Below are 22,350 nucleotides of genomic sequence, written 5' to 3' on the forward strand. Positions count from 1 at the left end.
AGCAACAGATTAAGAAGCCTGCTGTCCCTCTGGAGAGAAGAGGGTGTGCGGAGCAGGACTGGGGGAGATGGGGGTCAAGCAGACTTCCTCTTTCCCATTGGACCATCTGCTTCACTTGGAGCTAACCCCACAGGTCTAAAGAGGGCTACTCCTACCTGGGCTTAACCTGAACAAGGATTCAGTCACGGAACACTCACTGTAGTAACAGAGAAGACCAGGAGCCTCCAGCCCCAAATATGGCTGGTGCAGAACTTAAACCCCTCTCCATCTCTTTGGGTTTCCTGCCCCAAAGCTCCACCACCCCTGCTTCAAAATTTCCCACTGCGTGTCAGAGGCTTTGGGGGAAACCTATGGGCAGGAAAGTCATGGGTGCTCCTCTGGAGTCCTACACCTGCCAAGGCAGCCTTCGCCACCCTGGTGCTCTCCATATGTTCTGGACTACAACTCCCATTAGCTCCCGCCAGTGTGGTTGCACTAGATGGGGCTGATGGGAGTTGCAGTCCAAAACCTCTGGGGAACACCAGGTCAGGGAAAGCTGAATGAAGGTTGCAGTTATCTGCAGCCCTTGGGCCTAAGATATATCAGAGTTAGTAGTGATACTTTTATATGCCTGTTGCCTTTGTCCATGGAGCTGAATTCTGGTGATGGAGGAGACTCTTGAGAGTCCCATGGACTGCAAGAAGATCAAACCTCTCCATTCTTAAGGAAATCAGCCCTGAGTGCTCACTGGAAAGACAGATCCTGAAGCTGAGGCTCCAAGACTTTGGCCACCTCATGAGAAGAGAAGACTCCTTGGAAAAGACCCTGATGTTGGGAAAGATGGAGGGCACAAGGAGAAGGGGACGACAGAGGATGAGATGGTGGGACAGTGTTCTTGAAGATACCAGCATGAGTTTGACCAAACTGCGGGAGGCAGTGGAGGACAGAAGTGCCTGGCGTGCTCTGGTCCAGGGGGTCACGAAGAGTCGGACATGACTAAACGACTAAACAACAACAACAAGTGATACTTTCGTCCTCCTAAAAATCAGGATCAAGCTACAAATAGAACAGAGAAGCAGAGGCAGATAGGAATACTGCTGCTGACACACAGACGCACCCATAACTCAATATCTTCCCTTCCTTTAATGCAAGGGCTCCCAAACATTTTCCCCAATGGTCCAGTTGCGAAGGGTCCTTCCTGGCAGACCACTTAATGATTTTTTTCCCCTGCTTCTTGTGGCAACTGGAAAACGTAGTGCTAGAAGCTGTGTGATTTTAAATTGTATTTTTATTGCTTCCCCCTTTCTTATATTGTATCATAATTCGCATTCCACAGAATTCAACTTGCAATACAATACTTAAAGTACAATATAATAAAGGACAAAAGCAGTAAAACTACAATTAAAGAGCCGAATGAATATCTAATGTGGACGTGCTGTGGGCAAGCTGAATGAAACTCGTGCACCACCAATGGTCCGCGAACCACCATGTGGGAAGCGCTGCTCTAATGTTCCTGGTCTAGGCATTTGCAGAATGGCGGAGATTCCTGCATTTTGGGGGTGGACTAGATGACTCTTGGGGACTCTTCCAACCCTACGATTCTATGGGGCTTGCCACTGAGTAAACACAACCAGCCCCTAAGCCTCGGGGTTCAGGGTCAGTGTTCCTGCGCAGCGCGCCACGCTCGTCATGCACATCTGGCCAGATGCACATTCGCCATCTCAAGAGATGCCCTGGTTCTTCGAGCCCCCTGCAACACTCCGCGCCCCAGCTCCACGGGGTGGGGGTCGGGCCCTCTGCCTGGAGGGCTGCCTTTCCTTCTAGCCAGCTCCCGAAGCGCAAGGCCGAGCGCCGCCGGAGCGTCCCAAACGGGCTCCAGGGCGCAGAGGCTGGGATGCAAGCGCAGCGCCCTGCAGCTGGGCAGGCCAGGCGCGGCTCCCGGAGAGGAGCAGCCCGAGCCTCGCCGGGGAGGGAAAGCGAGCAAGATTCCCGCTGCCAATCCCCCGCGCAAAAGCCCCGCGGGACCGCTTGGGCAGCACCACCCCAAGGCCTTTGCCAAGCAGGTACTGAAGGTAACCATGGGAACCGGGGGGGGGGAGAGTGGGAAGGAGAGAGGAGAAGGGATCTGGCACAGCGATCCCTCCCCGGGCTGTCCTCGCCTGGGGCAGGCAGGCAGGCAGGCAGGCAGGCAAGCAAGCCGGCGGCCGTCCTGGGCTGCCCCTCCTTTGCGCGCAGGAAGGAGGCACTCGCCAGCTGGCAGCGCCAGGGCAGGGCAGGGCAAAGCAAAGCAAGGCAGGCCAGGGCGCGGGGAGGGGAGGGCAGGCAGCTGCGGAGAGGCCTCTCGCGGCGGGATAGAGACCCTCCGCTCCTCCCCCGCCCCGCGTGACTCGGAGCGAGGTGGGCCCCCTCCGTGGCGTCTCCAATTACGCACCCGCCTGCCCAGGCGCACCTGCCGCGCCAGCCACCTGCCCTTTGTTGTGATCTGCTCTCGAACGCACGCAGCCTCGGCTCGGGTGGCGCTCCCCCCTCCTCCTTAATGGGGCTCCTGTGGGTGCGTTTCATCAGACCCAACAAGTCCCCTCCACCTGCACCAACGCGGCCCCCCCTCCCAATTATCCTCCAAGCGGCCCAAGTGGGATTGGGAATATTGTTGTGCAGGAACAAAAGAAAGGGGCGCTTCACACGTTACCAGGCAACAAACTCGGGTTTGCCTGGCAGGGGACGTTCAAGGAGTCGCCGGCACTGATCCTCGCTCTCTAGAGGAGGAAGGTTTTCAAATGCCTGCTTTGCCACGCTCACATGCAAACGGGGGTGCAGCTTGGGCCAGAACAGAAGCCAGAGACCTGCATGCTACCCTCACCACCAAATGAGCACCCAGGGATTGGGTAGACTACTGCAATGTGCTCTATGTGGGGCTACCTTTGAAGGTGACCCAGAAACTACAACTAAGCCAGAATGCGGCAGCTAAACTGGTGACTGGGAGCGGCCGCAGAGACCATATAACACCGGTCTTGAAAGACCTACATTGGCTCCCAGTACGTTTCCGAGCACAATTCAAAGTGTTGGTGCTGACCTTTAAAGCCCTAAATGGCCTCAGCCCAGTATACCTGAAGGAGCGTCTCCACCCGCATCGTTCTGCCCGGACACTGAGGTCCAGCGCCGAGGGCCTTCTGGCGGTTCCCTCCTTGCGAGAAGCGAGGTTACAGGGAACTAGGCAGAGGGCCTTTACAGTGGTGGCACCCGCCCTGTGGAACGCCCTCCCGTCGTATGTCAAGGAAATAAACAACTACCTGACGTTTAGAAGACATCTGAAGGCAGTCCTGTTTAGGGATGTTTTTAATGTTTGATGCATTACTGTATTTTAGTATTTTGTTGGAAGCCGCCCAGAGTGGCTGGAGAAGCCCAGACAGATGGGCGGGGTATAAATAATAAATTATTATTATTATCATCATCAGGTGGTTGTGGGGGCAGCAGCAAACAGGCACAGCCTCAGCACCTGAACCATAAAAACATAGGCCCATGCAGTCCAGCATCCTGTTCTCACAGGGACCAGCCAGAGGCCTGTGAGAAGCCAGCAAGCAGGATCCGACCACAAGAGCCCTCTCCAGCAACTGGCATTCAGAATCACTGCTGCCTCTGTCCTGGGAATGCCTTCACCCAGTGGGACAGATGTAGCCCCCTTTCTCTCTCCTTAATCAAACCAAAACAAAAACACATGCCCCCTGGCATGAACATGGTTACAAATGCTCATTCTATTACATGTATTTTTGTCTTAAAATTTTATTGTATTTTTTAACACACACACACACACACACACCCCCCCCCCAAGGATGCTTAACAACAGATCCTTCCATGATGGTTTATTGATGTCTTTTTAAAACTTTTAATAGTTTTATCGTATGGTTTTATGTTTTCACTTTCTGTAAACCTACAGAGAGAGCGGTATACAAATATTTTTATAAGTAAATAAATAATTCCAGAGCAAATGCGATTTAGGATCAGGCAGCAGAAACAAACCACATTTCAGTCCTGTCGCCACTGATGGCACTATGATTTAAAGTGAGCTTTTGAAAGGCAAAACTGCACATGCTCAGAGTATTTCTTTTTGTTGTTATTTTTCCTGCCAAACTACTTTTTTGTTCTTTGCTTCTGTAACAAAGCACAAAAATAGACACACCTGGAAAGCATGCAATGCAAGGCAGTAGGAAAGTAATGTCGGTTGTGTGCTTCACAACTTAAAAGAATGCACAGAGACGCAACCATATTTCCTTGTTGGCCCTTGTGCAAAATACCTTCTGTAGGAGGCCCCTCCCCATTTAGTCTAACAGAATCCAATTACACACCTTCTGATCGGAGGGGAAACGTTATAGAGAATAACTTTAGGTAAATACGAAGTGCATAAACTCAGAATGCACACCAATTACAGATGCATCTTTATGTGTCATATTAATTGGCCTGACCTGACAAAGCTACATTAGAATATTACAACAACTTAATTTATGGCACGTTAATAAGATTTCTGGGTTTGGAGGGGGCCTTAGAGCCTGTAGGCTCTTGTGCACAGCCCACCTTAAATTGCGGCCATTAAATGCACATGTCTGGGAAGTGCAGGTGTTGCTCTGCAAGACTATTAAGTCCAGAGTCTAAAATTACCTAGCTGCACTGCTGTTGACAAAAACTCCCCTCACGTGTTGGGAGAGTGCATAGAACCTATGTGCGCCGCCACCACCCCTGTCAGGTACACTGGCCTCCTTCCCCACCAGCTGTGCGTTTGGTCTGCCTGGGAAAGGTCCCCGTACAGATTTCCTCCCTGCAGTATATTCACTGCGCTCTTTATGTGTATGCACCAAGTCCAATGAGGGACGAGATTAAGCTTTTAAAGTGTGAGGAGATTTCTCTGAAGGTCCCTATATATTTTGTGGCCTTTAGGTAAAGGTAAAGGGACCCCTGACCATTAGGTCCAGTCGTGGCCGACTCTGGGGTTGCGGCGCTCATCTCGCTTTATGGCCGAGGGAGCTGGCATACAGCTTCTGGGTCATGTGGCCAGCATGACTAAGCCGCTTCTGGCGAGCCAGAGCAGTGCACGGAAATGCCGTTGACCTTCCCGCCGGAGCGGTACCTATTTATCTACTTGCACTTTGACGTGCTTTCGAACTGCCAGGTTGGCAGGAGCAGGGACCAAGCAACGGGAACTCACCCCGTCGCAGGGATTTGAACCGCCAACCTTCTGATCAGCAAGCCCTAGGCTCTGTGGTTTAACCCACAGCACCACCCGCGTCCCTTTAGGTATACACCAACAAATATATGAAATGGCCCATGGCCTTGTAATGAATCTGTGGGAAATGTATGCGCAGCTCGGTAATCCACCCTTGCACATCACCTTCAGATCCATGACAGCATAATACTAATGTACTAAATGAATGAACATGTGATGTAGTTAACTGAGGATGTGTAGGGTGCCTTTCCCCTCACCAGTGATTTCTAAGGCTGCCACTGTTTCTTCTGACAAGGCTCCTGTTCCTTTTGCATGAGGGGCAGAAATTTTAAAAGAGATCTGCACCGGCTGTCAATCTGCTACCAGGACAAGTTCAATGTGTTAATCCGAATCACTGCTCCACTTTTAAAACTATCTCAGCAAGAGCAATATACACTTGCCCTTTTAATGTTCCTTTAGCCACTCCCACTTTGCAAACCTGAGTGCGTTGATGAAAATATGCATTTTGCAGACTTCCACTGGGAACCACAATGTGATGTGCCTTTGGAAATGGGCACCAGCTACCCAGAGCCCAACAGAGTCAGGAGGAGCGAAAGACTCTGCCAACTCAGGTTCCCATTGATGACTGTCATCTGCACAGAATCCTGACCTCTTCCTTTAACTGCATTGGGGAGAGGTTGTTTTTCAGCATCCTCCCCTCACAGAAGCTGCAAAATAAGAAAGGGCTGTGGATATCCCATGAGAGGGGCGTAACAAAATTACAGGCTCCTCTTTCAAAGAGCAAAGCCGCCTGGGCTCCTGAACTGCTTGTATATAGGACCATCTCCTCTTCCTGGGATCTCCCTGGCTACCACTGAGAGAAGAACCAGCTACTGTCTGGAAAGCAAAAGCCCCGAAGAACAACTGCCTGTGTTTTGTCGAACATGCTCCTCCTTGTGGGAATTTTATGTAATAAGAGCACAACACAGCAGCCAGGCACACACCTCCACCTAAACCAGCTCTTGCAAGAGCAACTGGTGCTTTTGTTTAAAGCACCAGACATGGCCTTAGATGCTGGGAAATGAGAGCACGCCTTCCTCCAAAATGTGCCGGCAACTGCCATCTGATCTGCACAGTGCTGGTCCGCCAGTAACCTCTACCCTGACCCTGCACAGATTACAGCCCCGCACCTCGTTTTCAGGCGTAACAAGACACCCCCCTTTCAATTCCCCAAGCCCAGAGCATCTCCCGAAAGCGAGAAATGTGGTGTGTGGAGGCAACCTTTGCGTCAATGAGTAACTATGGGCCAAAGACCCCACCTTTCCACGCCAGATCAAATCTGCAAAACAGGCTCAGTTATTTGCATTCTTTTTTTTGGGGGGGGGGGACAACAAGCAGTAGAACTGGAGCCACAAGCACGCACCATGTCTTGGAGGGGCTCCTGCCCCACTGCCCAGGGCGGACGGGCACATTGCAAATGGTGTTTCTTGGGGCACAGATGGCAACTCTCCCTAGGGACTCAGGAGGGGAGCCCTCAGCCAGCTCCAGCCCACTTAGAGAGGGCTGGGAAGAGGTCTGCCCTAAGAGGCTTAGCAGGGCTAGGGCACGGGTTAAGGCACAGGGGGGGGGAAGGGGCTTGCAGCTCTCCCAATCCTGGCCTCCGCTCTGCAGGGCTCCAGATAGAGCGCTTTCTGGCCCTCAGGCGAGGAGGGGCTGATGCCAGCTGGATTCCACTTCCTGCCGGTGCAAAGAGGCTTCCTGGCAGTGAACGGGCGCCCTTGTTTTCTGACCACATTTCAAACGCCCATCACTCTGCCGGGGAGGGAGCAGCTCGGCAGACCCAGCCGGCTGCCCTAGTAGCATGCCTGGCGGTTCCATATAACTGGCCTCTCCCCCTCTACAAAGGCTCCCATCACAGGAGCAGGGGGCAAAGGCGCTCGCTCCTCCTCAGTCTCACAGCTGTAGGTCTTTGCAACGAAAGGTGAAGACGCTCAAACATGCCTGGAAGAAGCTGCAGGGGCTGCGTGCACCCATGAGGAGCTTAAAATGCAGCAAGGTTGCTTTGCTTCTCAATGCAGACCAAAGCTGGTTTGCAGGGAAATGCATCAAAACGCAGCATTTCTTCAGAAACCAGAAGACTGGTAGGGGTTGCGACTAACATCACATGTGCTCCAGAGGTTACAGCCTCTACTTTGCCTGCAGAGTCTCAGGCTGAGATCCTACCTGCCCGCAGACTGTCTTGCCAGAGTGGTGCATGCTCTAGTTATCTCTCACTTGGACTACTGCAACGCGCTCTACGTGGGGCTACCTTTGAAGGTGACTCGGAAACTACAAGTACAGTGGTGCCCCGCAAGATGAAATTAATTCGTTCCGCAATTTTTGTCGTCTAGCGAATTTTTCGTCTTGCGAAGCATGAAATCCCATAGGAATGCATTGAAAATCAATTAATGCGTTCCTATGGTCAAAAAAAGTCCAAACAAAGCCAAATTTGGTACAACAACAGTTTATTAACTGCTCTTTAAAGTCACACATACTGTAAAGAGCAGTTCAAAAATTTAAGGGAAAATAAATTAACTTTATAAACAAAACATGTCTTTGTTTTTAGTCAAAGAAAAAAAGTTGTGAGACGTTTTCGTCTTGCGAAGCAAGCCCTTAGGGGAAATTCGTCTTGCGAGGCAAATCGCGAACGGAAAAAACTTTCGTCTAGCGAGTTTTTTGTATTGCGAGGCATTCGTCTTGCGGGGCACCACTGTAATCCAGAATGCGGTAGCTAGACTGGTGACTGGGAGCAGCCGCCAAGACCATATAACACCAGTCTTGAAAGACCTACACTGGCTCCCAGTACGTTTCCGAGCACAATTCAAAGTGTTGGTGCTGACCTTTAAAGCCCTAAACGGCCTTGGTCCAGAATACCTGAAGGAGAGTTTCCACCCCCATCGTTCTACCCGGACACTGAGGTCCAGCTCCGAGGGCCTTCTGGCGGTTCCCTCACTGTGAGAGGCCAAGTTACAGGGAACCAGGCAGAGGGCCTTCTCGGTAGTGGCACCCGCCCTGTGGAACGCCCTCCCACCAGATGTAAAAGAGAAAAACAACTACCAGACTTTTATAAGACATCTGAAGGCAGCCCTGTTTACGGAAGCTTTTAATGTTTAATAGGTTATTGTATTTTAATATTCTGTTGGAAGCTGCCCCAGAGCAGCTGGGGAAACCCAGCCAGATGCGCGGGGTATAAATAATACATTATTATTATTATTATTATTATTATTATTATTATTATTATTATTATTATATCACTGGAAACCCCCGGTAACGCTGGGGCAGAACTGCTGCCAGTCAGTGTAGACAACACTGAACTAGATGGAGCAATGGTCTGACTCAGTACATGGCAGCTCCTGACATTCCTATGTTCCGCCATGTGCAGAGTAAGCAGGGGACATTGCACAGCCAATCTCTGACCCACAAAACCTCAGTTTCCAATATACCTTTCTGGTGCATGGATTTTTCTGGGGCAAGGGGAAGCCACTCTCTGCGCATCCTCAGAGGCACCCTTATGATCTCTACGAAGCTTCCAACGTTTGGCAGGGGGGCTTGAACATGGCTGCACGCTCTGCATTCGAAACGCAGTAGTGATCAAGCAGATCTGGTGACCTGCCTGTTTCCAATTCATTCTGAAATGCTGACAAAATCCACGCTACCCAACAGCGCAGAGAACACATTTTCACATTTATGGGCTGTCAGTGCCTACAAGGAAAGTGGCCAGATGCCCTTCCGAAATCAGATAGCACCGTCCCACAACAGAATCAAGGGGTGGCAGTGTCCAGGGCAAGGAACAAATGCAGCAGACGCCAGCAGCAGCCTAGCAAAGAGCAAGAAACAATGGCCTATACAGCTGGATACTTTGGTCATCATCATCATACAAAAAATTTCTGAATCTCAGAAACCTGTGGTGGCATTATCACTGTGGACCGAAATCTTATGTGTTTGTATCTACCTGAGGTTCCTGCTGAGGCCATAAGGTAGGACATAAATTTTAACTGTTACTGGTACTGTATTTATTGTTAGGCTCATAGAGCTGTGGCACTGGAAGTAACCCAAAGACTGCCTTATTTTCTCTTCTGCTTTCGGCCTGCCTAGAAAAGTGTGTTTCATTTAAGGCCTGGGGAAGATGTGGTTTGCAAGCCAGACTTCACTTTGTCAGAAATGGGGGGCTCAGCCACTGGTGCACCCTCCAAGAATCCCAGGTGTGAATTTAATGCCTGTAGCAAGGAATTTTAAATCATTGTAACCTGTCCTGGACCATAAAGAAGGCTGATCGCCGAAGAACTGATGCTTTTGAATTCTGGTGCTGGAGGAGACTCTTGAGAGTCCCATGGACTGCAAGAAGATCAGACCTATCCATTCTGAAGGAAATCAGCCCTGAGTGCTCACTGGAAGGACAGATCCTGAAGCTGAGACTCCAATACTTTGGCCACCTCATGAGAAGAGAAGACTCCCTGGAAAAGACCCTGATGTTGGGAAAGATGGAGGGCACAAGGAGAAGGGGACGCCAGAGGACGAGATGGTGGGACAGTGTTCTCGAAGCTACCAGCATGAGTTTGACCAAACTGCAGGAGGCAGTGGAAGACAGGAGGGCCTGGCGTGCTCTGGTCCAGGGGGTCGGGAAGAGTCGGACACAACTAAATGACTAAACAACAACAACAACCTGCCCTGGGACCTGTTGGTGAAGAGCAGGTAAACAACAACAACATGTTCGGCCTGCAGTCTCCATCTTGGAGCCAAATTTCCATTCTGACCAAATGACTACAACATCCGGCCTCATTTTTTATCAGCTAGCACCATGAGAAAGCTACCCCTGCTCTTTCTCACTATCATTTTTAATATAATGGTTACAGCCATTTGGAATGCCGTTTTTGAAGCTCTTGCCTATGTGCTCTTGTGAACACACCAAATTCACACCTCATTACTCCGCCACTTGACTGCCAGCCAGGAGTATAGCGTTTTTGCAAGAGATGATCAGTGTCTATCAACACCATTCAGGCATTTGAGGGCTGCAAAATTTGTAGTAAGCACCAATACCTGTTTATCATGGTATATGAGGACCAGAGCTTTCCCCCACTGAGCAGTTGTCATCCCGAACATTTTACTGTGTAAAAAAAAAGTCTGATTTATCATATATATCTCACGAGTGGAGGTCGCTTTTAAAAGCAATCAGTGCATTGACCTAGCAAATTTCAGACCCCTTTTATCAATAAACGAATGAATGGTAACACGCACAGCAAAAACGATGCCAACTGACCCCTCAAGAAGTGTGTGTATGTGGGTGTAAACACCTTCAATTGCTTCACAAAATCCACATTTTGAGTTTTCCGCCATAATATTTAATCTGGTTGCTGGTGCATTTTAGGGTTGGCGGGGAAGATGTGTGAAAATTCCCTTCAGCAACTGGAATGGAGAAGGGGTAACAAAGAGTCATTCATAGGCCCGGCTCTGAGGCCAGAGGAACAGATGGCTCAATCAAATGGCACAGAATCACGTCCCGAGAAACCTGCCCTTAAAGGATCGGCCTGGTTTGTGCTTGCCATCCCATCCCATGACCCCAAACTTGCCCTAGAAGAAAATAAATATTGAACTCTCTGCTTGAATAGCTGAACTTTCCCCATATCTGATGTAGGTACAGTTAACTCTGCAGGGGAGCCAGATAGGCAGGGTATAAATAATAAATTATTATTATTATTATTATTATTATTATTATTATTATTATTATTATTATATTACTGTCCTCTCAGCACTTACTTGAGTGTAAGTCCCATGGAAAGTCAGTGGGTCTTACTTCTGAGTAAACATGTGCACATATCTACTCCACCAACCCAGTATTGCAAGGCAGAAATATTTGTGTCAAATGCCGAACGAATTTAGGGCCAAAAAATTCATTGTGCTCATTTTCTTTAAGCATGTTTCATTAATTGCTATTTTAGGACGTCTTCAGTTTAAGCTTATTGCTTTAGGCATTGGAGAAAACACACACACACATATATAAGCATCAAGAAAATAATTTAAATGCTGTTAGATATTGGGGGGTGCTGTCAGTTGCGCTTGATTGCTAGAATCCACTTGTGATTTATCAAAGGCACCAGTGAAAATGAAGCCAGCTCTATTTGTAACACCACAGCCAGCATTAAAAAGTTTAAAGTCAGTTTTCCAAAGGGCAGAGCAGTTATCACAATTCCTCCTGATGCCCGCAAGGTCTTCCTCCTTACCACCCACATTAGTGCCATGCCAGTCTATCCTATAATGAAAACATTTTCTCCTAGCAGAATTCAGGACTGCATCCCGTGTCAAGGTGAAAAGAGGACCACTTCTGGTGAGATGCTTTGAGCAAAAACAGTTCTCAGTTCTTCCATATCCTCAGGAAGCTGGTCCTTGACTGCCTTTTGCATGGGGATTCACTGCTGCTCGTGTTGAGCTATAGGGTGAAAGCAGCTTTGGCAACAGAATCTGCTAAACCCAGGGGTCAGCAAACTAAGGCCCATGGGCTTGAAGTGGCCCGCGGAGGTCGTTTGACCAGCCCACGAGCCACCCCTGAATAATAATAATAATAATAATAATAATAATAATAATAATAATAATAATAAATTTATACCCCGCCCATCTGGATAGGCCACTCTGGGCGGCTTCCCAAAAAATATTAAAATACCGTATTGCATCAAACATTAAAAGCTTCCCTAAACAGGGCTGCCTTCAGATGTCTTCTAAAAGTCTGGTAGTTGTTGTTCTCTTTGACATCTGGTGGGAGGGCGTTCCACATGGCGGGTGCCACCACCGAGAAGGCCCTCTGCCTGGTTCCCTGTAACTTGGCTTCTTGCAGTGAGGGAACCGCCAGAAGGCCCTTAGCGCTGGACCTCAGTGTCCGGGCAGAATGATGGGGGTGGAGACGCTCCTTCAGGTATACTGGACTGAGGCCATCCAATATACTGAGCTGCCCGCTCACGCACTGCACTAAACCATATGCAGATGCTGAAAACCGTGAATGGATCTCCACGGGACCAATCTGGCCCAGGCAAGATAAACCTTGCTGACCCCTGTGCTAAACTTCACAAAGCCATGTCTTTCTAACGGGACAAGGAAAGGAATAAACCCCAGGAGGGAGAGGGGTCTTGTGTTCGAATCCTGCTTGCTGGTTTCCCACAGGCAACTGTTCAGGATGCTGGACTACGTGGGCCATTGGCCTCATCCTGCAGGCTCTTATGTGCCTTTCTCCAGCTGAAATTAAAACTACCAAACACTTCACTGCCTTGTCTCGCCTCCTCCTTCCATCCCTTTTGCCCCTAGCGGAGTCTCCCCATGTCTGTCGTCTCTTCCATCTGCCCCCCGCCAAAAAACCCCACCCTATATCGTGCACTCCTTGGGACTGTTTGATCAATAACTACAACAGCCCATCACAGTTACCGTATTTTTCACTCTATAGGATGTACTTTCCCTATAGAGTGGGGAAATGTTTGTGCGTCCTATGGAGCGAATGCAGGCTTTCGCTGAAGCCTGGAGAGCGAGAGGGGTCGGCTTCAGGAAGCTATCCGCAAACCTTTGGAGCGCTCCCGCAGCCCGCATGCTCCGGGAGCGGCGGCAAGGCTGCGCAAGCTTGCCTCCGCTCCCGGACCTATTCTGGGGGCTGGGGAAGCTCGGGCTTCCCTTGCCCCAGCCCCGTGGCTGAAAACGAAGCCAAGACAGCGAGCGGGATCCACCCCGCTGGCTGTCTTGGCTTCTGCCAAAGCTGTGCGCAGCTGGAGAGGTTGTGTGTGGCTAAAGAGGAAGCCAAGACAGCCAGCGGGATGGATCCCGCTGGCTGTCTTGGCTTCTATGCTCTTTGGGGCTGGGGGGGAAAAATAATTTTCCCCCTTTATTCCCCCCCTAAAAACTAGGTGCGCCCTATGGTCCGGTGTGCCTTATGGAGCGAAAAATACGGTAAATGAAGACAGCGGCCGGTCAGAAACAATTCAGCAGAGGACAGCAATGGGCTTTAAGGCAAATGAGCAGCGGCTGCTCCTTCTGCAAAAGGTGTGATCCCAACCTATGGAAACAGGACAGGTATATATATATATATATATATATATATATATATATATATATATATTATTAGTTCAAAGGCAGAGGAGAAGTTGTTGGATGCATAACTAACTTAATTTAAGGTGTGTTTTAGGACCGGTAAGACAGAGTTGTTCCTCCTGGCCTTTGACTTGGAATCAACTTGATCCCCTTCCCCTCTTTCCTCTTTCCTTTTTCCTTTCTCCTTCTGTGATGGAACTCCTATTTGGGGACTTCCCTGGCTTTTTTTCTGGCCCACATAGGACCAGTCTGGATAGTTGGCCTTGGTGAAGACTTGACGTTTTCATCCCCAAAAAGTTTTTGATTTGAGTTTCTACTGAAATGAGGCTGCATTTTAATGTTGTATTATAATCTTGTTTTTAAGTTGTATTTTAATCAGTTGCTTTTATACCTGGTGTTAGCCGCCCTGAGCCCGGTCTTGGCTGGGGAGGGCGGGGTATAAATAAAATTTATTATTATTATTAAATCTGGGAGCCAGCTGAAGAGAAATAATAACCAGATTTAAGTGCAGTTTTTAATTCAGTGAAGGCGTATGCATCGCATTGAGTTTTGCAAATGGTTCTGGCCCTTTCAGAGCTCACTTTCACACATTTAAGCCCTGCTGTCTTTAAAACTTACGCAGTGCAAAGCATTTTCAAAGTACTGGGAGAAAGATGCAGTCCGCTAAAAACTGACCTGAGTGAGCAGGGCTGAGCTCAAGGTATTATCTGATTAATCAACACTGCACCCACCAGGAGGCAGCTAGCTATTATTAAACCTCAGGGATATGGAAGATCTGCCATCCCAAAAGCACTTACCCTTGATTAGTCCCATGGAGATAAATGAAGCTTTTGACTGGGGTTGCCACGTTTTTTTCTTTTCTCCCTGCCTTTAACATGTGAAAGGCAGGTAGAAAGTCAACAGGTATAGATTCTCCTCCCAGAAGGGCCCCAACGGAGAAAGCCGTTCCGGTTGTGTTTCTGCTTGCCGCGCAGCTGCGAAAATCACACACCAAGGAAAAAGGCTATGCCAGCTCCCCAAGAATCAACATTTGTCAGCAAAACACCAGGAACCGACCTGCTGCGAATCTTAAAAGAGCAAAAATCCTTTCTCAACCTTCACCGCTATTTTCCAGTGCATACATTTGAAATTCATCGATTAATCATTTGAAGGCCAGCGACTTAGTTGATGAAAAATCTTTAATTGGCTCACAGCTCTATTAGCAGAAGCCAATGAAAGCCACTTTCTAGGATGAGCCGAGCCAGCCCATAAATTCTGCTACCTAAACCTACCAGTAGTTCTCTTTCAACTTCGACCTCACCTGCGCTATACTTAAAAGCAATATCATACCTCTTTTAAACAGCCATGGCTTCACCGCCCCAAAGAATCCTGGGAACTGTAGTTTGTCAAGGATGCTGAGAGCTGTTGGGAGACCCCTAGCACCCTCACAAAGCTACAGTTCCCAGAGATCCCTGGAAGAGCTAATGAAACACTCTGGAAATATAAGCTCCGAGAGAGGTATAGGTAAAGGTAAAGGGATCCCTGACCATTAGGTCCAGTTGTGGCCGACTCTGGGGCTGCGGCACTCATCTCGCTTTACTGGCCGAGGGAGCTGGCGTACAGCTTCCGGGTCATGTGGCCAGCATGACTAAGCTGCTTCTGGCGAACCAGAGCAGCGCACGGAAACACCGTTTACCTTCCCGCCAGAGCAGTATCTATTTATCTACTTGCACTTTGACGTGCTTTCGAACTGCTAGTTTGGCAGGAGCAGGGACCGAGCAACGGGAGCTCACCCCGTCGCAGGGATTCGAACCTCCGACCCTCTGATTGGCAAGTCCTAGGCTCTGTGGTTTAACCCACAGCGCCACCCGTGTCCCCCGAGAGAGGTATAGGGGTCTCCTAACAGCACTCAGCACCCTGAACCTGGGTGCAACTGATTATCCAGATCCACACCAATCTGGGTTCAGACTCAGTTTCAGAACCAACTCAGTCTTAGTCGCCCGGACGAGGAAATAGAAGAAAAAGTTTCCACTACTTCTGCTTGATCTCTCAGATTTTTGTGCCGTTGGGTCCTCTGGAACCAACTCAGTTGGACTGGCATCAGAACCACCATATTGTGTTTGTTCTGTTCTTTCCATCAGGTCCGCATTTAGAGAGAAGCGCTGAGTGAATGCTCCTTGGACCCCTGGCAATTGCACTGCAGGGTACAGTAGGATACTACCCCCTCCCCAGTGCGATTTACCATCTTTATGAAGCGGTCATGGTTATAACGCCTGCACTGACTGCCCACTTCCGGCCATGCCAGGTTCAAGGTCCTTGTATTCATCTACAAACCTCTGAACCAATTCTGTCCAGCTCCAGCCTGAACCTTTATAGCCCAGCTCGATCTCTGAGCTCATCTGCAGAAGCACCATTAGTCATCCCCTGAGTTGGTGAGGCTCATCTGACATCAACAAGAAACCCAGCCCTGTGGAATATGCTCCGCCGGTAGAGATTCAGCAGGCGCCTTCTGCTTTGACCTCTAGATGTCTGCTGAAAACTTATTTTCAAGCAGCGTTAGAAATTAGCAAGGTGCCAGGCGCATTTTGCAACTGGCGCGGGTCCAATGGCGACCACTGGAGATCTCTGGGTGCCAAGTTGGTGACTGACGTCTCCATCTGGCTGGCCTCTCCAACCTTTTTAAGCAGGTAAGCAGAATAACTTATTTATTGCATTTATATCCCACCTTTTTAAGGACTCGGGTGGCTCTGTGGGTTAAACCACTGAGCCTAGGAGTTGCTGATCAGAAGGTCGGCGGTTCGAATCCCCACGACGAGGTGAGCTCCCGTTGCTCGGTCCCTGCTCCTGCCAACCTAGCAGTTCAAAAGCACGTCAAAGTGCAAGTAGATAAATAGGTACCGCTCGGGCAGGAAGGTAAACAGCGTTTCCTTGCACTGCTCTGGTTCACCAGAAGCGGCTTAGTCATGCTGGTCCCTTCATCCCTGAATTTTGTTGTTTGTTGTTGTTTAGTCGTTTAGTAGTGTCCGACTTTTCGTGACCCCATGGACTAGAGCACGCCAGGCACTTCTGTCCTCCACTGCCTCCCGCAGTTTGATCAAACTCATGCTGGTCGCTTCAAGAACACCATCCAACCATCTCATCCTCTGTCGTCCCCTTCTCCTTGTGCCCTCCATCTTTCCCTGAATAGGATGTCCCTATTTTCATTAGAGAAATATTGGAGGGTATGCAATTCAGCAGGCAGGTTCTAACAACACTTTGGAGGTCCCGAGCCTCAAGGAGGTTAGATTGGTCTCAACTAGGGCCAGGGCCTTTTCAGCACTGGCCCCGACATGGTGGAACGCTCTGTCACAAGAGTCTAAGGCCCTGTGGGACTTGACATCTTTCCGCAGGGCCTGCATGACAGAGCTGTTCCGCCTGGCCTTTGGTTTGGACTCAGTCTGACCCTTATGTTTCCTTCCCCTTATGGTCTATGATTTATCAGGTACTTTTAAATGAGGCTGCATTTTAAATTGCATTTTAACCTGTATTTTAAATTTGTTTTTTTTTCCTTTTCTATCCATCCCCCTCTCTTTTCCCCCATTATGTTTTTACTGCGATTTTATTGATGTTAGCCGCCCTGAGCCCTGCTCTGACCGGGGAGGGCGGGGTAGAAGAAGAAGAGTTTGGATTTGATATCCCGCCTTTCACTCCCTTTAAGGAGTCTCAAAGTGGCTAACATTCTCCTTTCCCTTCCACCCCCACAACAAACACTCTGTGAGGTGAGTGGGGCTGAGAGACTTCAGAGAAGTGTAACTGGCCCAAGGTCACCCAGCAGCTGCATGTGGAGGAGCGGAGACGCGAACCTGGTTCACCAGATTACGAGACTACCGCTCTTAACCACTACACCACACTGGGTATAAATAAAAATTATTATTATTATTATTATTATTATTATTATTATTATTATTATTATTCTGTTATGTTCTTCTCTACATTAAATGTGGGTGTTTTCACACAGAGGCAGAACAAGCACGGTAACCTGACAAAGTCTGCAGTTCAAGCTGCCATTAAAAAGCTCTTCTGGGGAGAGAGACCTGTGTCAACTACCAGGTCCTGGCACTCAGGACGTTGCCAGAGTCCATGTTGTTCAATATTGTCTTCAACACAAACTGGCAGCAGCAGCTATCCACAGTTTCAGATCAGAGTTCTTCACAACCCCACCTGGAAAGGTTGCCAAAGACTGACCCTGGGAACTTGCAAAGGAGACGCTCTACCAGTGAATCATGACCTGCCTCTTCTTGTGGTCTTGCAGCAGGTAGATAATTTAACTGAACCAATGTTTCTGAGCAGCAAAAAGTGAGACGCGCAGTTTGGAGGAAGAGGCCGGTGTGAAAAGGCAGAGGAGACGTTCAGCCATCTGCCCTGCTCCCTCCCACCCACAATTCGGGGGCGAGGAGGGGGAAGTCGGAAACCAACAGGTTCCACTTTGACGCAAACAGAAGCCGAGGCTCCTGTGGGACCAATTGCAGAGTTATTAATTAGAGGAACAAAGTGAGGGATTGGGCAGGGAGAGGAATCGGAGGCGTCCAAGGTTCCAAAATGAAGACCTTGTTTTCTGGAGTCGAACCCTTGCTCCCCAAGCAGAGGAAACAGCTTTCGGGCTTGCAAAGAGGCAGAAAGGGGCAGCTGCATGTGTGTGCATGCAAAGGAGTGGGAGAGGAGGACCCCAAAAGAGGAGCTTTCTGGGAAGATGCAGGCAGCACCCCTTGCCTGCTAGGACCAGAGGAGAATCAATAATGCAGCTTTGCTCCTCTCCAGGTATCTGGAACGAGGCCTCCTGCTGCTGCCAGCCAATGGCCTATCTGTTTACCTTGGAAGAGGCAGCCCAGGCAGGAGAGAGAAGCAATTAAAGGGCAGCTTTGATTAGGACGGCTCTGAGCTTTCTTAAGTGCCTGAAAAGCAGGAGGGGGAGAGATCCTGGCCTGATCCTTCCACCCGCCTCCTCTGCACATCACTGTGGTTTTTTTTCCTGGTGCAGCAGAAGCAGTGTTTAAAGGATGCGCTTCCTCAGTGTCCAGCTCGGAGGAAGGACCCGGTTGCTAAGAGACAGGGCTGTGCATCCCAGCCCACGCTGACCTTTAATACCCGCCGCAAGCGCCAGGGCTTCTGCCGGAGCAGAGAAATACTTGCACAGGTAAAGAGCTGGGAGACCAAAGGATGGTTCAGCTAGGCGGCTGGCGAAAATCCCCGATGCAAAGCTGTGCACTTCCGGCGAGGGAAGCTGTCCCATGGGTCTTGGGAGAAGAGGAGGTGGAAAGAATAAAAGGGCCTTAAAAGCATTTCTGCACAAAAAGAGAGCTTGGGGGGGGGGGAGAGGCAGCCTCGCCGCAGAGCATCGGGGTGGGGGGGTGCAGAATGGCACTGCTGCCCATCCCTGGCATCTAAGCAACAAAGGGAGCGATGCTCACAGCATCCGAGGAGGAGGCGGAGGAGAGAGGGAGGCCGCAGGGAAGCTAGACAAAGGAAGCAGTGAGCAGACAGGCTTGGTTTTAGGGCAGAATCCAATCCCCGTGGCTCTTTGCTGTGGTTTGCATAGCAGTGGTCCAATCTGGGGCAGGTGGGCTGGATGGAGGAGGAGGAGAGAGCTTGTTTGCTGCTGCTCCGGAGGGCAGGACCCAAAGAGCTGGGTTCAGGCAGTGGTGTAGCGTGGGTTGTCAGCACCCGGGGCAAGGCAAGTAATTTGCGCCTCCTAACCCGTGGATTTGCGCCCCCTAACCCGTGGATTTGCACCCCCTAACCCCCAGATGTTGCGGCCGGTGCGGCCGGCCCCCCCTGCACCCCCACGCTACGCCACTGGGTTCAGGAAAGGCGATTCTGACTAAACGTCAGGAAGAACTTTCACTGAAAGGGAAGGCGAGGGACCCTCCTTCGTTAGAGGTTTCTGAACAGAGGTTGTGTGGCCATTCTGTTCGGGGTTCTCTAGCTGCGACTCCTCCATCGCGGGGGATCAATTGATTTACCGTATTTTTCGCCCTATAGGACGCACTTTTTCCCCTCCAAAAATGAAGGGGAAATGTGTGTGCATCCTATGGGGCAAATGCAGGCTTTCGCTGAAGCCTGGAGAGCGAGGGGGGTCGGTGCGCACTGACCCCTCTTGCTCTCCAGGCTTCAGGAAGACATCCGCTAGCCGTGGGAGAGCTGCGCGAAGTCGCACCCAGAAGCTTGCCAGCACCCAGAAGCTTGGGGCGCACTGAGCTCAGCACACCCCAGGCTTCGGGCTTTGCGCAGCTCTCCCATGGCTTGCGGATAGCAGTCTGTTCTGGGGGCTGGGGTTGGGGGAAGCTCAGGGTTCCCCTGCCCCAGCCCCGCACCTGGGGGGCAAATAAATTTTTTTTCTTTATTTCCCCCCCAAAAAACTAGGTGCGCCCTATGGGCCGGTGCACCCTATGGGGCGAAAAACACGGTAATTCAATTTATTAGACTGGTTTGAAAACCACAGGGTGGTTCGCAACAAGATTCCTCCACCGCCTTAGAACAAGGAAGCTGGTGCCAACCCAAAAACACAAGCGCCTGCTGAATCGGGATAGCGGCCCATCGAGTCCAGTATCCTGTTCTCACAGTGGCTGACCATAAACTCCCGTGGGGAGCCCACATGCAGGAGATGAGTGTAGCAGCTGCAGCAATTCTCCTGCCTTCTGATTCCCAGCCACTGGCCTTGAGAGAAACTCTGCCTGCCACCATGAAAGCAGAAGACAGTAGCCACCGCTAGCCTTAGCCCCCCAAGTCCTCTTTTAGAGCCACCCCAGACATTTTGCTCCCTGAAACAACTGGCCGAAGGAAGCAGAAGGAAAAAGGAGAGGGGAAGGACGAGACACTGGGGTGGGGTCTCTTCCTATGATCTCTCCGCTCCCGGATTCACGCAGAGACCTGAGCTGTGCTCCGGCTGAAATCATCATTAGGATGTCAAGACAGAAGTCTATTGTGCATCAGCCTCTAGAATCTGGTATGCGCTGCTTTCCTAGTCAACACACATCAAAAAGAGTCACAACAGACAGCAAGCGCAAGGGTAATGTGGGGAAAGGAGCCTTTTCCTACAAAGGATGGCTTCACAATTGGCACTCTTGGCTCTTTTATTTCGGTGGGGAGAAAGATGACGAGAGGTTTTAATAAACCGTGATGGGTGAGAGGAAACAAGCAGAGAAGAGATTTAACTTTACAGATGCAAAGACCTGGGCGCGTCGGCTCAAAGCGACAGGCAGGTTCTTAGTTTACGGCAACAGCCAGGAAGCACATCTTCATACGGGGTCTAGGTCTTCCTTCTCCCCAACCAGGTACCCCTCCAGACTACAAATGCTGCCTGCTGCTGATGGGAGTTGTCCAAAACATCTGGAAGGGCAACTGGCTGGGGAGAAAGCTGGTGCAAATAATTTGGAGTTTTTATTATGCATTTTGTGTTTTTATCTTGTACTTCTGTGTTGCAAACCGCCCTGAGGTCTATGGATGAAGGGCGGTATACAAATTTAATGGAATAATTTATTTTTCCTTTGTTTTTTACTATGGTTTTATGTTTATCAATCTCAAATGGCTTGGTGGCTCTTAGGTTTATGCAACTAAACCAGAATGCAGAAGCTTGACTGGTGACTGGGAGCAGCCGCTGGGACCATATAGCCAGTCCTGAAGGATCTTCACTGGCTCCCAGTACATTTCCGAGCACAATTCAAAGTGCTGGTGATGACCTTTAAAGCCCTAAACAGCCTTGGTCCAGTATACCTGAAGGAGCGTCTCCACCCCCCCCCCATTGTTCAGCCTGGATGCTGAGGTCCAGCGCCAAGGGCCTTCTGGCGGTTCCCTCACTGCGAAAAGCCAGGTTTCAGGGAACCAGGCAGAGGGCCTTCTCGGTAGTGGCACCCTCCCTGTGGAATGCCCTTCCATCAGATGCCAAGGAGATCAACAACTACACACATCTACAGACATCTGAAGGCAGCCTTATATTGAGAAGTTTTTAATGTTTGACATTTTACTGTGTTTTTATATGTGCTGTAGCCACCCAGAGTGGCTGGGGAAACCCAGGCAGATGGGAGGCGTATAAATAGTAAAATTAGTAGCAGTAGTAATTGGGCTTGCTGCTGTGCTGTAACGATTGGAGTGTTGGACCTGGGGGACCACAGTTCAAATCCCCGCTCAGCCAAGAAGCTCATTGGGTGACCTTTGACCAGTGACCGCCTTTCAGTCTAACCTACAGTACAGGATTTGGAAACACGCACTCAGAGTGAATACCTATTAAAGAAATATTCAGTAAGGAGGCAGGGAAACCCCAAGAGCTAGAAACTCATCACCTAATAATGTTCATTCGCTCGGACCAGGAACAACAGATGCATCTTAGTTTCCACCTTCGTGTGAACCTTGCGTGTGAACCTCGCCCCCGGTGCAGATTTGGACTGGCGGTTAAGTCTGACCATGCATGAGGAATCCTTATGTTCCGATAATCAGGGAAAGGGCCTTTCATATCCTTAACACCAGCCATCTCCCTGCAATAACACAACACTTTCCCTGAAGGCAGACTTTGGTAATCTGTCGCAATACAGAGAGCCCAAAATTTGGCGTCCCCAAATGGATCGTATCAATGCGCTGCGCGGAAAAAATATTTCATCTGTCCTGAATAATAATAATAATAATAATAATAATAATAATAATAATAATTTATTATTTGTACCCCGCCCATCTGGCTGGGTTTCCCCAGCCACTCTGGGCGGCTTCCACAGAGACCAAAAATACACTAAAATGTCACACATTAAAAACTTCCCTGAACAGGGCTGCCTTAAGATGTCTTCTGAATGTCAGGTAGTTGTTTATCACTTTGACATCTGATGGGAGGACGTTCCACAGGGCGGGCGCCACTACCGAGAAGGCCCTCTGCCTGGTTCCCTGTAGCTTTGCTTCTTGCAAGGAGGGAACCACCAGAAGGCCCTCGGAGCTGGACCTCAGCATCCGGGCAGAATGATGGGGGTGGAGACGCTCCTTCAGGTATACTGGGCCGAGGCCGTTTAGGGCTTTAAAGGTCAACACCAACACTTTGAATTGTGCTCAGAAACGTACTGGGAGCCAGTGTAGGTCTTTCA

General features: G+C 49.8%; 1 protein-coding gene across 2 annotated transcripts in view; it reads right to left on the bottom strand.

Annotated features, from left to right (window-relative positions):
* NOL4L (nucleolar protein 4 like) overlaps positions 1-22,350 on the bottom strand; it is a gene marked incomplete at its 5' end in the record, with an annotated part of 139,408 nt that overhangs the window by 103,785 nt on the left and 13,273 nt on the right. The gene's annotated exons all lie outside the window — the stretch shown is intronic.

Source organism: Podarcis vaucheri, assembly GCF_965113315.1.
Source record: "Podarcis vaucheri genome assembly, chromosome: 6".
NCBI lineage: Eukaryota > Metazoa > Chordata > Lepidosauria > Squamata > Lacertidae > Podarcis > Podarcis vaucheri.